General features: G+C 39.2%; 1 protein-coding gene across 6 annotated transcripts in view; it reads right to left on the reverse strand.

Annotated features, from left to right (window-relative positions):
- The window catches only part of PLD1 (phospholipase D1), a 205,404-nt gene that overhangs the window by 158,218 nt on the left and 31,569 nt on the right, over window positions 1-15,617 (reverse strand). For 2 of the 6 annotated variants that reach the window (XM_015131624.3, XM_015131621.3), the window contains exon 1: window positions 7,710-7,837. The exons of the other annotated variants lie outside the window; for them this stretch is intronic. The gene's annotated coding sequence lies outside the window, so the exon portion shown is untranslated. Of the gene's footprint in view, window positions 1-7,709; window positions 7,838-15,617 lie in introns of those variants that run through there. 6 annotated transcript variants of the gene reach the window in all.

Below are 15,617 nucleotides of genomic sequence, written 5' to 3' on the forward strand. Positions count from 1 at the left end.
AGCTGATTAGGCATTTGATTCTCCATGTAGAAGATATTACAAGACTTGGGAGGGTGAGGGGGCAGCTACAAGAGTGTAAATTTCAGTTTAACATGTGTGAGAACATTCTGTAAAACAGAACTATTAACAAGAAAACTGTTTGCCTTAAGTAAGCAATTTTACAACCTGATTACATAGTTTTGGAGTCATTTTGGATTCTAACTTAGCTCATAGTAAGTGCTTATGATATGTACAAATAGTAGCTATTCATATTGTGAGATGGTGAACTCATTCTCACACTCTGAGTTCCAGCACCATACCACACCAAATTGCCACCTATAGCAAAGTCTCATACACCAGTGTGAGTGTGATGCCTTCACACTCATAATTGTGTTAGTACTCCTGGGCTCAAGTGATCCTCTTGCCTAGGCTCCCAAAGTGCTGAGATTATAGGCATGAGCCACTGCGCCGGTCTACAGTTTATTTGCAATGACACATAATAATCACTAATATTCATTTAACACTTATAATGTATCAGGCATTATAATAAGCTTTTTATATGCATTATTTCATTCAATTCTTACAGGAACCCTCTAAGGTAAGTACAATTATTATCCCCATTTTATAGGTAAGGAAGTTGAGTCTTAGAGAAGTCAAGTAATTTGCACAAGGTCACAACTAATAAGCAATGGTCTAACCCAGTAATTTTGCAACATGGCCTACAACAGACTTACACTAATGAGTATGTACTTTTCTTTTCTTTACTTTTCTTTTCTTTTTTTTATTGAGACTGAGTCTCGCTCTGTCACCCAGGCTGGAGTGCAGTGGCGCGATCTCGGCTCACTGCAAGCTCCACCTCCTAGGTTCACACCATTCTCCTGCCTTAGCCTCCCCAGTAGCTGGGACTACAGGTGCCCGCCACCATGCCCAGATAATTTTTTGTATTTTTAGTAGAGACGGGGTTTCACTGTGTTAGCCAGGATGGTCTCGATCTCCTGACCTCATGATCTGCCCACCTCGGCCTCCCAAAGTGCTGGGATTACAGGTGTGAGCCACCGCGCCCGGCCACTTTTCTTTAACTTTGAAAAGTTAAAGAGTTAGACACTCTAGAGGCCAAAAACAAGTCGTTTAATCTAATAAAATAGTTGACAGCACTGACAGAGTTCATTTGGTCTTAATCTCACACTCAGGACACTGTTGGGAAGATGGGGCCTGCAGAGTAACCAGGTCATGTTTGTCTACATCGTCTTTGAAAATCAAATCAAAATTTTAAGGATTCTCACATATTGTATGATTCCATTCATATGAGATGTTCAAAATGGGCAAATCAAGAAAGAAAGAAGAAAGAGAGAGAGAGAGAAGGAAGGAAGGAAGGAAGGAAGGAAGGAAGGAAGGAAGGAAGGAAGGAAAGAAAGAAAGAAAGAAAGAAAGAAAGAAAGAAAGAAAGAAAGAAAGAAAGAAAGAAAGAAAGAAAGAAAGAAAGACTGCCTAAAGCTAGGAGAGGAAAAGAGGGAGGTAGAGAGGATGGATACAAAGTTTCCTTTTGGAGTGATGAAAATGTTCAAAAAATGAACTATAGTTATGGTCACACAACTCTGTAGATACTAGAAAAACCAATGAATTGTATACTTTAAAGGGCTTAACTTTATGATCTGTAAATTATACAATATCAATAAAGCTGTTAAAAAACGATTTCCAGAGCTCAGTATCAAGTGTTCTCTAGTCACTCCATGTGGCTGCTGTCTTCCAGAACAAACATAGAAACCAGATGTGTGTAAAGTAAGCTTGTACCCAAGAACAAAATGTTCCAACAACAATGATGAAAGTAATGAGCATGCTAGTGAAGTTGGTAGGTCTTCCTGGGAAGCAGTTACCAGCCTACCGCCTCTTTTTCAAACATCATTAGTTAAGTTCTGAATGGTGTTAGTTTTTAGTTTTTACCAACCTAGGAGAAATGGAAATAAAATTTCATTCATCATTACTAAAGTGCATGAAAATGAGCAGAATATTATAAAGAGCAGCAGAGGGGGAATCAAAGGACCCCAAAAGCCTCCATTTGAGTCTATTACGACCTTGTAGCCTTGAGGACTCAATAATTTTGGGTTTCAGTGACTTGATCTGTAAAGTGAGGACGGGGAAGAATGAAGTCAGCTACTCTAAGGTTTTCTTCTGTCTTCAGCATTCCAGTCAAATCATCCCTTCTAAGGATTGTCTTGGTATGCTGACTTGTCTCTTTCATGACATTATCAACTGCATTTAGACCAAAGAAGTGTTATTCAGACATCTGGATATATTGAAAATCCCTCAAAGAATCTTTCCTGGACTGATGTTTCAAGTATTTATGTGAACTTCCTCCATATCCTTTATTAAATAAAGTATCTACCTCATAATTTAATTAGCTATAAAAACCTAATTAAAATTTTAAGTCTGACACAGAAAAGTCAAAAGGTATGTTTCCTAACATGATGTATAAGGGCAGCAATATAATTGGTCTCCAAAGTAAAATGATCCTGTCCTTTACAAAAATTCATTTCACCTCAACTCTAACCTGTCACTTCTAATCTATTTTAATTTTTATTATAAAAGTAATAAATTATTATTTAAGAAAACTTTAAATATATAAAACTTTGAGGAAATTAAAATCAATCTTAGAGCCATTACCTTAAATAGATTAAGAGTGATGTTAGTCTACTATTTCTATTATTAAATGTTGGTATAGTCTCATTTTTTTTCTCCATGAATAGTTTTTCCCTTTTTTAAATGAATATAAAGTAATCATGTTTAAAAATACCAATACGTAGAAAAGTATAAGAAGAAAATATAAATCATCAGAAATCCCACCTTCAAAATAACCCCTAAATCTCTATTTACTTAAGGAGATCGTCCTTTCTATTGTCTTTGGAAGCATAACACACATAGAGAGGTATATTTTAAACACATTCAGATGTATGATGGAGAGATAGTTTAATATCCATTATTTTAACTTAAAGATCTATCATCACCACTTCCTCCTATTACAATTTTCCATAAATAAAATTGTGGTGGTCCATCATGCAATTTTCTTCTGCTACTCTATGTTTTTATTATTTGCAACTTTTCATGGTAATAAATAAAACTACGATTAACATTTTTATACTTAAAGCTTCTATACTCCTACCTAGAAAATTTAAATCTATGGACTTTTTCCTTTTGTGATTTCCTCTATTGATTTTGGGAAGAGAAAGTGCTTACCCGTTCAAAGATCAGAATTCTTATTGTTTGGTTTCTTTTCTTTCTTTTAAGTTAGTTCCTTAATCTGTCTGGGCTATCTTGTTCTATGTTGTTAAAGGTTCCAAACTTATTTGTCACATGTTTAAATTTTAGTCAAATTGTGTAGAAGTTATTTGCCCAATATTTTTCAAATGCACATTTATGTCTCTTAAAAAAAATACATGTCTCATAATCTCGGTTATCCACTAAGCTTAAGAAAACCTTCAAGACTGACAAAATAACCAGAGCTTTGATTACTAGCAGGAAGTCATACTGGGCAGAAATAAAGAGGACACTCATACAGGCCAAATTAAAGCTAAACAATCAGAAAATCCAAGATCCTAGCTTTAATGGTTTTATTATTTTAGCCTTAAAAAGTCTCTAAAATCCCAAGAGTAGTTTAAGTAGTTAAAAGACAGTATTCAATGCAGTAGGCTATTCTCCATGTGGCCTGGCCAGTACTGGTTTCATTTACAGGCCATGGGCAACCTCTATATCCTGCCACTGGTCACCAGGTTCTTGCCACTGGTCATGAGCAGAGTAGGTGAGAAAGCAGAACACAAGCTTACCAACCCAAGTGGAGAAAGGATACAAATGGCTTGCCCTGCTGGTTGACAGTAGGTCAACGGAGCATCTTCAGAATGAAGAGCAGCACAGATGTATCTACATGGTTGCTTCTCAATAACAAATACTGGATTATATCGGATATAATACAATCCAAAATGTATTAGGTTGTATTTTTTTCTTATATTTTTCTAATATTGGATTATATTTTCAGTTTTTCCCCCTCCACAGCACCTTCTGATGCACAACACTGTCACTGCTGCTTACTAGTTGCTCTGACTTGGGTCAATCTAACTTTCTTGGATAGTTTCCTCAACTGTAAAATGGAGATAATAAAGAAAATCAACCACTTAAGGTTGTTGTGAGCATTAAGGAAAAGGCTTAGAACAGGCCGGGCATGTTAACATGGCTCATGCCTATAATCCCAGCATTTTGTTTACATGGTTTATGCCTGTAATCCCAGCATTTTGTTTACATGGCTCATACCTGTAATCTCAGCATTTTGTTTACATGGCTCATGCCTGTAATCCCAGTATTTTGTTTACATGGCTCATGCCTGTAATCCCAGCATTTTGGGAAGCCAAGGTGGGAGGCTGATTTAAGACCAAGAGTTTGAGGTTGCAGTGAGCAGTGATCGTGACAATGCCCTCCAGCCTGGGTAATAGAGTGAGACTCTGCCTCAAAAAAAAAAAAAAAAAAAAAAAAAAAAAAAAAGAAGGTGGGGCAGGGCTTAGAATAGTGACTGCACTTAGGAAATGCCTTTTGTGTTCATTATTATTATTACCACTATTCTACCACTTCTGCTATGACTATTACTACTACTAGGGTAGTACGATGACCCCGGAAATCCCAGGTCAAACTTAAATTGGGTTCTTTGGAATGAAACAGGCAACTGGGGACCTCCGTGGTCAGATCAGCTCCAGGAGTATACTCTGTCCTCAGCTTTTGCAATTCCTCTGGGAAGTTCAGTATTTACTGACATTACTAAAGTAGTGAATTTCTGGGGTGGGTGGTATCATAATCTTCCACATTTCCTGATACACAACCATAAGACCTATGTGCACACAAGCACCTGGTTCTTGAGGGGGCAAGAACCAGGAGGATGGTTCTTGGAAAAGGCAGATGTGGCACAGTTCATTTTAGTCCTTACTTGAAGCTGACAAGGCTATAAACTGCAGATCAAAAGCCTGCACCTCCCAAACCATATGCTGCAAAGATCAAGACTATGTGTGATCACGCAAGAACAAGGAGTGATCTGGGCTGTGAACGGAACTGGTCCATCTGGTGAAAATCTATCAAGGTTCGAAAATTCATCTCTAATACCACTGCTACTCCTAGTTCCTCAGTTATTTCCTCAGAGTCCTGATCTTCTACTGCCATGCAACTTGCTCAACGTTTGGGGCGTAGCCAATTCAAGTTAAAAAAGTTTGCCTAAGAATTTATCTCCAGCTTTGAAACTCAGATTCATTTTATAAGAAAATTGGCATCACATCCTTCTGGGTCATAGTTAGGTTCATAAACCATCTGAGATGTGTGAGACATCTAAATCACTTTGAATATCCACAAGAAAGCATGTTGGATAACAATTAATTAGCACAAAACTCAGCTTAAAATTAGATGGTATGTTATGAGGCAAATACCCATCTCTTATTAGCAAAAATATAACAAATATATAACAAAATTAAGCCAGTCCAGCAGAATGAGAACACAAATGCAATGTGTGTTCCAAACCTAGAATCAGGAATAAGCTAAGGTTTGCTTAGATACTTTATCCCAAATTTACAGATTTTGAACTCTCTACTGTAGTCCTTTGTTTTTTTTCTCCCACGTTTGGAGGAAACATTTTAATGTGTATATTCTCTGGGAAAACCCTAAAATCTGGTTTTTAGGGAGTTTTCCTCTTTTCTAATCCTTTGCCACATTATTTTTGTTTCTAATCAGTGGTCTTTGCTTTGTTGCCATCTGAGATGAAAAGCTATGAAGCACTTGGGAACACAGAAACTGAGATCTACAAGTTACAAATGAGTTTCATGTAAGTTTGAAAGACCTTTATCTGTATCCGTCAAGCACGAACAAGTAATCAACGAGTAACATGTCTTAATATTTCTCTCTAAAATCATCAGGCAGCTACAATCAGGTAGACAAGTCGTTCCTTGAAATTTAATATCATTTAATAATTAATAATTGCACAACAGCACATATGTGTAGTCATAGCATATATATGGCATATATATAAAACTTAGCAAAGTCATAGCAATCTTTGCACTTTGGGGAAGCTAAAATGATGTAATAAACTTACTGTTAAAGAAAATATCTACAGAGGCAGGGACAATAACACAGCTGTAGAATTGTGTCTTAGGGGGTATAAAATACAGTCAATTTTGTAATCCCGAAATGGCATGCAGCCATAACATTATAACTTCAACTTAGCACTGATGGGAAAGGGATCCTTAAAGTTTGGCATATCACCTCAAAGATCTTTTTTAAGTACCTATTTCTGTCTCCCTTCCCCCTCAATTTTCTTTAAGCAGAGAAGAACATGAAAGAACAGACCCTTTCTAATACACTGTATTTCCCAGTGGGGAAAAAAGGAGAATAAAACGGCAATAACAGAAGCATATTAGCATATTTTAAAACACTAGTACATTACCCTGAACTAAAGCATCCTTAAGATAACATGAGAGCAAGAGAAACTATATTTCATAAAGTGTTGCAAACTTTAAAACACCAAATTGAACTACTCCTATAGAACAATTTCATGCCAGATTGCTTTGGTGGCAAATTAACAAAGGCAGAATTGCTCTTTAGATCTTTAAATTAATGAGATTAAGGAAGACAATGTCTTTCTCTGTGCTTGATTATATTGACTTAATTTCTTAATTACTATTAACTATACTTTTATGTTTTACAAGTCACACTCCATTTTTACAGCTGTTCTTTAATCCTAGGGTAATCTTGTATTCTGAAGAATCACTTGAGAATAAAAACAGCAAAACTGAAGACAAAATTCAGTGGGGCTTAATCCACCTGTACATTCTGCCTGAATCAAATCTTACGCCAGTATTTTATGAGGCATTCCAGAAAAGTGCCAGACTTTTCAAAGAGAAAAAATAAAATGATATTCTGGTTCACTGTAACTCCAAGGAGTAGGCTCAAGGAAAAACCGTGCATCAGACAAGCACGCACCAGTGTGGTGAGGGAGGACAACCCCAACTGGGGCACAACTCCCCGCTACTTAATGTTTCAAAAAATAAAATCAACTGCATATAAAATCATATTTATACCTAGAAAGTCTAGTGCGAGGACACAAAGTAATGATAAGAAAGGAACTGGGCTGGGCAAGGTAGCTCATGCCTGTAATCCCAGCACTTTGGGAGGACAAGGCAGGCGAATCGCTTGAGCCCTAGAGGTGGAGACCAGCCTGGGCAACATGGCAAAACCTGGTCTCTATACAAAGTATAAAAAAATATTAGCTGGGTGTGGTGGCATGCACCTGTAATCCCAGCTATTCAGGAGGTTGAGGTGGGAGGATCGCTTGAGCCCAAGACATTGAGACTACAGTGAGCCATGATGATTCAACTGTACTCCAGCCTTGGTGACAGAGCAATGTCCTGTCTCAAAAAAAAAAAAAAAAAAAGAGTGGCAGGGGCTGATATTTACTAACAAGACTTCTGGATTGCAAATCCAACACAGATATGAATATGTCATTTCCTCTTGGCTTCCCATTGTATTTAATATGGGTCAAACAATGCATATATTATAAGGAGAAACATAACCCCCTAAACCTCTACAGGATAAACGAACTCACATTATTTTCTAAAAGAACGCAGCAACCCAGTTTGTCCTATCATCACACCACAAGCTCAGAAAGAAAATCTGACACATGCAGCAGAAAGTGCAAAAAGTTATTTACTAACCTGGTGCCCCTGTGAAAATAGTTGCTCCATATCACTTTAAGGAAAGAATCCTTGCTATGAAACCAATCTCCAAAGCAGCTGAAAGCCAAGAGGTGGCAAAATTGACTACCCTGAGAATCCAAATAAACAAAAGCCTTCCTGTTCCCAAGCCCAGTTTTGGCTGACTCCCTCAAGGCGACTTCAGTCATAGCCAAGCCCACAAAGCACTTTAACCTATAAGCTTTAGTAATGAACTTGAAACCACTCCCCGTATGTTAAATAGACACCGGACTGCTGTGAGAAATAAAATCCACATACAGAATGAGCTACAGCTTCAGGCTGCACTTTCGTACTGGCTGCCCAAGAAAACCATAACACAAACTTAAACAAAGGGAACTGTCACTCCCTTCTCTCCCCTCAGACACTGCATTAAAGTGACTGATTTACTTTAAACAAGGGAATACAGTCTGTCCTCCATTAGGGCCATGAAATGATTTTTATATTGTACAAGTTGGGTGGCAGTTATGGAACAGATAGCACTGTAATTTCACATTGCATAAGAGGGACATATGAAGTTATCATTTCTGAGAATCAAATGTAGATACTATTACTATTTTCAGATATCATTGAATAAGCTTAAAAACTGCATCAAATCCAATGATTAACATAAGTTCAACAGGAAAATTTGTCACAGAACCTTCTAACTTCTGATTCTGACTTAGTGTCTATAAATCTTAAAAACATTCTTATAATTCAGTTTCACCACCTACATTTAGAATAGATGTATAAGCTAAGACATGTCTTTTAACATGGATCTTTAAGCTGCCTTTTAAAATGGAACTTAATACCACTCACTAAGATTTCAAAGTAAGAAATTTATGTTTCATTCTAGAAAAATGTAGTCAATCAATTCCTTAAAGCAGTTAGATCTTAAAACAGAGTCAGTAATGTTCTAGCATATTGCTTAAGAAAGAAGAAGAATCTATGCTCAGCTTTTTACACAATGCGCTCACAGTGTACATAATTCCCCTAGAACTCAACTCCAAGAACAGTTTTAATTCTAATGGCTTGTTGCCATGATTTGTATTTTGTTTAAATAAGACTTATTTTAACATAATGATCAAAGTTTCTGAGTTTTATTGTTTCTCCTAAACCATAAGATTGGACCACATATGCCAAGCAAAATGTGATTCACCTGTTGCCAAACTGATTTACATGAATTACTGGTAAAATTCAAGTGACTCAAAACCTGTGAAATATAAGCCATTAGCTCAACAAATCCAGGCATGAAAATCCTGGAGACTATTTTAGATCTAACACACACCTTTCCCACTTCCTCTACCCACTCCCAGGTCACGGCTCAACAGGATCTCATGGGGTCACTTCAGAGTGACGCGGCAAGACAATCCCCTCCACCTCTGGAAGAAAAGAAAACGAGCCTCAGGACACGTGGCCGATGACTTTAAAAGGAGCTAGTGCCCCACCTGCTGGCAAAACCAAGAGAAGGCTGGACGAACTGAACAAACCTCAGGGAAAATGTTACTTACTTTGATGTTAGAAGAAAAACAGGGAAGGATCAGTTATGCGAGCGCATTAATGTCACATACAATATGTTGTTAAATAGTAAATTTTTCCACACAATTGTGATATATTTCTAGAGGATATAAAAATGCTCATGCAAAAAATGCAATTAGATTCAAAACCATCTCTTTTACATAGATCTGGTTTGCAAACATATATGATAATTTGCATGCCCAAGGAAATCCTCCGATAAATAATATTGATCTCTCCTCTGCACAAAGAGCTTCAAAAAATACTCGTGGGAGACCAACACAATCTTTGAAATGGAAGAAATATGAATAAATCCCCAACTCAGCTAGATAAACTACTGGTGGGGCTATATCTCCATCAGTCTGTATGTCTGTATTCCCAGAATTTCTCTTATCTTTCAGTAAAAATTTATTTCCTTTTGCCACTTATAAATTAATTCATCTAAAATGAATGTCTAATATTAACATTAATGAAGACGAAGAAAAGTTAAGTCATGGGCACCAAATTACACTACATTCTTTAATAAAACCCCAGCAATAATAAGACTATAGCAGGATATGACTTTTAAATGAGCCCAAGCTGTATTACTAAAACTAAAATGAGGCCAGGTGCAGGGGCTCATGCCTGTAAGCCAAGCACTTTGGGAGGCCAAGGCAGGTCGATCATGAGTCAGGAGCTCCAGACCAGCCTGACGAACATGGTGAAACCCTGTCTAAACCCCGTCTCTACTAAAAATACAAAAATTAGCTGGGCGTGGTGGTGCACACCTATAATCCCAGCTACTCAGGAGGCTAAGGCAGGAGAATCACTTGAACCCGGGAGGCCAAGGTTGCAGTGAGCCGAGATCCTGCCATTGCACTCCAGCCTGGGCGACAGAGCGAGACTGTCTCAAAAAAACAAAACAAAACAAACGAACAAAAAACTAAAATGAATAAGGATAGCTATTATTTAAGCTCTTACGATGAGCCAAGCTTGGTTCTAAAGCGCTTTATAAGTACCAACTCATTTAAACCTTACCACTCTATTATTATACCAGTTTTACAGATGAGAAAACTGAGGCGTCCAAAGGCTAGTAAGTACACTGCCAAGATCACACGGTTAGAGACAGAGCTGGGATTAGAACCCAGGTCGGTGCTCCTAACCATGTACTTTAGTAACTCTTTCTTCCTGAGTGCGTACCATTTAAACCCTGCCAAGGCCCTGGTCAAATGCAAGGGTGGGGGAGACAGTGGATAAGAACAGCACTGTGAACGGTCCTCAAAAAGTCTTTTCAGAGAAGTGGCCACAGAACTGAGACCTGGAGGCAATATGGAAGGGAAAGGGTCCCCAGGGAGAGGGCACTCACTCAGTCTGCCAAAGCAAAGGGGTAAATGCCGTGGGGGATATTGGAGGGACTGCCTGCAGGGGCCTTAGTAAGGCTGAGGGACCAGCAGAAGAAAACGCTGTGAGGAATGCAAAGTCCTCTTATGTCGCATCAGGGAGCAAAGAGGCATCACCAAGGGATGCTAAACCAGAAAGTGTCCAGATATGCGTGTTGAAAAGGAGGAATGAGGCTTTGTTCAGTGAGTAGAAATTTAGACATCCCAGGTAAAGGCAAGCAGCGGCCAGTGCTGTAAAACATACAAGTTTGTACTTTCATAAACTATATCAAGGAGTCTTGCGCAGCAACCCCTGCAGCAGCATGCTCACTGGCTCCCTTGTCAAGCCAGCTCGGGGCTGGAGCCACGTGGTGGTTGCTAATGCCATTCACAGAGCTAGGGACAAGGAGGAAGGGCAGGCTGGTGGGAGCAGGGTGGGGAGATGCTCAAGCCAAGGAGTTTGCTGAAGGAGGCTGGGTTTGAGGTCCTCTGAGCCATTCAGGGAGGATATTCAGCATGTCCCAGGAGATGCAGGCCAGGCGCTCCAGTTCTCTGCCTAGACAGCAGAGGTGTACATTTAGGAGTCACTGACACTGAAGGAGCAGCTGCAGCTGGGGGACAGTGGGACACAGAGTTTATCCCTGGAAAATGCACAGCATAACAAGAAAGGGTGAAATTTAAGGCAAGGCTAAGGGTGTCAGACAGAATTCAGGCTGTTGATAAAAAATTTTATATTTATTTTTACTAACTTCTAACTAAAATTATCATTTCCTTCTGTAACTTGTCATCAAAGATATTTTCTTTGACATCAAAGATATTTTCTTAGACAGCAAAGATATTTTCATATCACATTAGTTATTGCAATATCTCAAAGTATCATTTCCACTCATCACTATTTCAAAATTACAGTAGTTATTAGACCTGTCACTAGATACTGGTAAGTAATGCATTTTAATAAAGGACAGGTATCACAATATGACATATTTACTTCTTTGCATATTGATAACTTTATGTCAATATAATTGGTTTCCTTTGTAATCCTATGCATTTTAATTTTATATGTTTAATTTTACAGAATAAACAGTCTGTAGAGTGATTCATTAGCTTAATTAGAATATCAAAGAGGTCCCATGGCACAAGTAAAAGTAAAGAACATGTGATTTAAAAGGGGAAAGAGCCCAGAACGGTGGCTCACGTCTGTAATCCCAACACTTTGGGAGGCCGAGAGGGGCAGATCACCTGAGGTCAGGGCTTCAAGACCAGCCTGGACAACATGGTGAAACCCTATCTCTACTAAAAATACAAAAATTAGCCGGGCGTGGTGGTGCACGCCTATAATCCCAGCTACTCAGGAGGCTGAGATGGGACAATTGCTTGAACCCAGCAGGCAGAGGTTGCAGTGAGCAGAGATTGTGCCACTGCACTCTAGCCTGGACGAGAGAGACACTCTGTCTCAAAATAAGTAAATTAATTAATTAATTAATTAATTAGTTAACTAAAATAAAAGGGGAAAGAAGCCACAGGAAAACACTTAAAAGTAGCACTGGGAAAAGGGGGACCCTGGTATGAGATGGAGCCAGCTTTCAAAGCTAGGATGCAAACCCAGGACTTCTGACTTTGTGTTCTTTCCACCACCACCTGACTCCACATCCTAAAATAATCAAAACAGTAACCGCTTCATTTGTGGAAACAAAGTTCTTTCACGTGTGTTAGCTTGTTCGTCCATCACATTGATTCAGAGTAGGAAAAGGCAGGAACCCATACCTGCCTTGAACCTCAGCAGAAGCTGCCATCTGAGAGGACACTCCTTCCTGGGCCTCAGCACTGCGCCAGTGCTGCAGCGGACGGCGGTACCTGTCACGCCACTCTATGGAGCTGTAGTCATGGACACAGAAGAGTAAGATGAAGAGCCCCCCCTCATACCACACTAGCTAGAACCTGATCGCAAGAGGAGGGCACAGTGGGTGCCCACCCAGTGATGAGCTGCACTTCTGTCCAGGCTTCTCTTTGCAGGTGAGGCTGAGAATTGAATTTGTTTCCTTGCTCAAAGCTCTTTTAGTTAGTTCTGATTGATGATCCAGAGTGAATTACAAGATTTGCAATATTTCAGCTCTTTAATTTGCCATTGGCTGTAACCAAGACAGAAGACTTTACTGAAGCAATTGGTTTGAAATTAGATGGATGAGCTGAAACAATGGGCTCTCTGTTCTTTCCTCTCTGTGCCCACCAACTGGCATTCATTATCGAATCTGTGACGCGTGTTGCCAGGGCTGCGGTAATGACAACAGCACCCATTGTCTTCACATCCTTTCTCTATTCTGTAACATCTGTCATGGCTCCTGTCTATATTTCATTTTATTTTGCTTCTTTTACTTTTACAGCGTGACTCTTAATTACTACAAATTGCTCTGAAATCTACTCTAACCCTGCAACGTGTAACATCATTTTGTAACTTGGTAATAACAAAAAACTGAAGGCGCGTGTGATGGCACCCTTTTAAATTACTGTAATTTTACATAAAACTGTATAATTGCAAACAAATTTTATCTCAAGGTTAACTAGATAACCTCTCTTTTTAAATAACCTGATCAGTTCACAGACGACTTTGGCCCCTTCTCATATAATACATGACTTTCATTTACACAGTAACGAGAATGTAGGTTTATATGACTAATCTGACACAATACAGTAACTTCTGCTTCAAAAAAAAGGCTGAACAAAGCTGAACATTTCTTAATATGCAGTTAAAATCTACATTACTATGTTCATTGATGGATCTTTAATTTCCAAGTTTCCCTATTATTTCCTTTCTTTTTAAAATAAGGAGCCATAGTGAAAATTGTCACTTGCCTTCTAATCAGTCACCTAAAAACTAGAGTGAAAAGTTTTGTGTGTAAAAAGAGTTCAGAATTGGATTCTACATCCCAGGAACAGAAGAACTGGCCTCCCTGCTGCTGCCTGTCTCTGAACACGGCACACCCATCCGCTGTATGAAACGCAGAGGTTTCACTGAGAGCTGCCTGCAGTGTAAGGGAGGAGGAGACTAAACCTGGCAGGAACAAGCCCTTGGTAATTTACCTTCTTTCCTAATTGCCCAGAGGCATTTCCTTCCTTGCTTACCCAATCTAAGGAAGGGTTTCCTGTTGCCCTAGCAGTTCCTTTAACCTGAAGCCACTTGCTCTAGTTCCTACCCTGTTTTTTGTGTTGCTCTCAATCTGCTTTCTCGCAAGACCTTGCTTTCCAACCAAACTGGTTTATTCCATTTTTCAAATTACCTAGTTCTTCCTTCCTTTCGAGTTTGTGCCACTGTCGCAACTGCGGCAATGCCCTTCCCCCTCCTGGACAGTAAAGGAGTCAGATTCTCTCCAGAATTTCAAGGGGCAGCCCAAACCCATGTCCCCTACAAAGCATTTTCAGGTCACCCTGCTTTAAAAAAAAATTGCTCAACAACTCCAGCAATCATCATTAGCAGCAGCAAATCCATTAGGCAACAAATTATGCCTTGCGACTTTCTATTTTATCTGGATGGGTTATTTAAATAGCGATGGCATTTAACTTTTCATGTACTTATAACTACTTCCTCCAACTTAGTAATCAGTAACTACATATTACAAGTTATACCTCTGAAATCGGCCATTGTAAAAAGCATATAGTAAAAATTCTACCTTACATTGCATTCATATATGTATTTGTTGCTTATATTTAAATTATTTCTGTTACTTAATGATAATTACAAAACAACAGCCAACACTATTGCCATAATATCTTACTAGACTCAATATCTTATTTGACATTGACATCTGCCATAGGAGTTGATACAATTATTTTCCCCATTTTTCAGGTGATGAAAATGGAGCCAGAAAGCTTAAATTTCCCAAGGTCAGGCATTCAATGCATACTTAGTGAGCACCTACTATGCGACAGGCATTGTTATCAGCATTAGTGATGAAAGCAGAAAACTTCTATCTTCAGGGAGTTTATATTCTATTAGGGAAGACAGACTATCAAAAATTAAAACAAATATATATAAAGCCAGAAAATACTAAGTATTGTTAAGAAAACTAAAGCAGAGTAAGGGACTGGAGAGAGATGGGGTAAGTGGCGAGGTGGCACACTCCTTAGATAAGGTGGTCAGAAGAGGCCTCTCTGGGGAGATGACACTTGAGCAGAGACCTGAACGAAGTGAGGTGACATCTGGGCAAAGGTTCTAGGCAGAAGAAACAGAAACTGCAAAGGCCCAGAGGCCAATACAAACTTAGTGTGTTCAAGAACAACAAAAAGGCCAATGTAGTCAGTGCTGTGAAAGAAAGGGCAACAGTAGAGGATGTAGTGAGAGAAGAAACTGGGGAGTCTGGTTATGTACGGCTTTGTAAACCATCGCATAGTTTCATTTGTGTTTTTCCTTAAATATAATGAAAAGGCCCTGAAAGGTTTAATCAAGAAAGTGAAATACTGTGCCATTTGAAAAGATTACGCAAGCTGGGTAGGTAAAGAAAAGACTAAGAGGGGCTGGGCATGGTGGCTCACGCCTGTAATCCCGGCACTTTGGGAGCCTGAGGTGGGTGGATCACTTGAGGTCAGGAGTTCAAGACCAGCCTGGCCAACATGGTGAAACCCCTCTCTCTACTTAAAATACAAAAATTAGCTGGGCGTGGTGGCGAGCACCTGTAATCCCAGCTACTCAGGAGGCTGAGGCACGAGAATCACTTGAACCCAGGAGGTGGAATTTGCAGTGAGCCGAGATCGTGCCATTGTACTCCAGCCTGGGGTACAGAGCAAGACTCTGTCTCAATGAAAAAAAAAAAAAATTAAAAAAGAACAGACTGAGAAAAGGTAGACTACTTAAGAGAATACTGCAGTAGCCCAGGTGGGAGATGAAGAGAAGGAGTCAGATCTAGGATCTACTGTGAAGATAGGGCCAAGAAGATTTTCTAATGTGGGTTGTGATGCAGAGTGCTAAAGAAAAAAAGAGAGGTGCCAAGGAAGACTCTAAGACTCATAGGAGTAACAGGGAGGAAAG

The sequence above is a fragment of the Macaca mulatta genome, chromosome 2 (genome assembly GCF_049350105.2).
Source record: "Macaca mulatta isolate MMU2019108-1 chromosome 2, T2T-MMU8v2.0, whole genome shotgun sequence".
Classification (NCBI taxonomy): Eukaryota; Metazoa; Chordata; class Mammalia; order Primates; family Cercopithecidae; genus Macaca; species Macaca mulatta.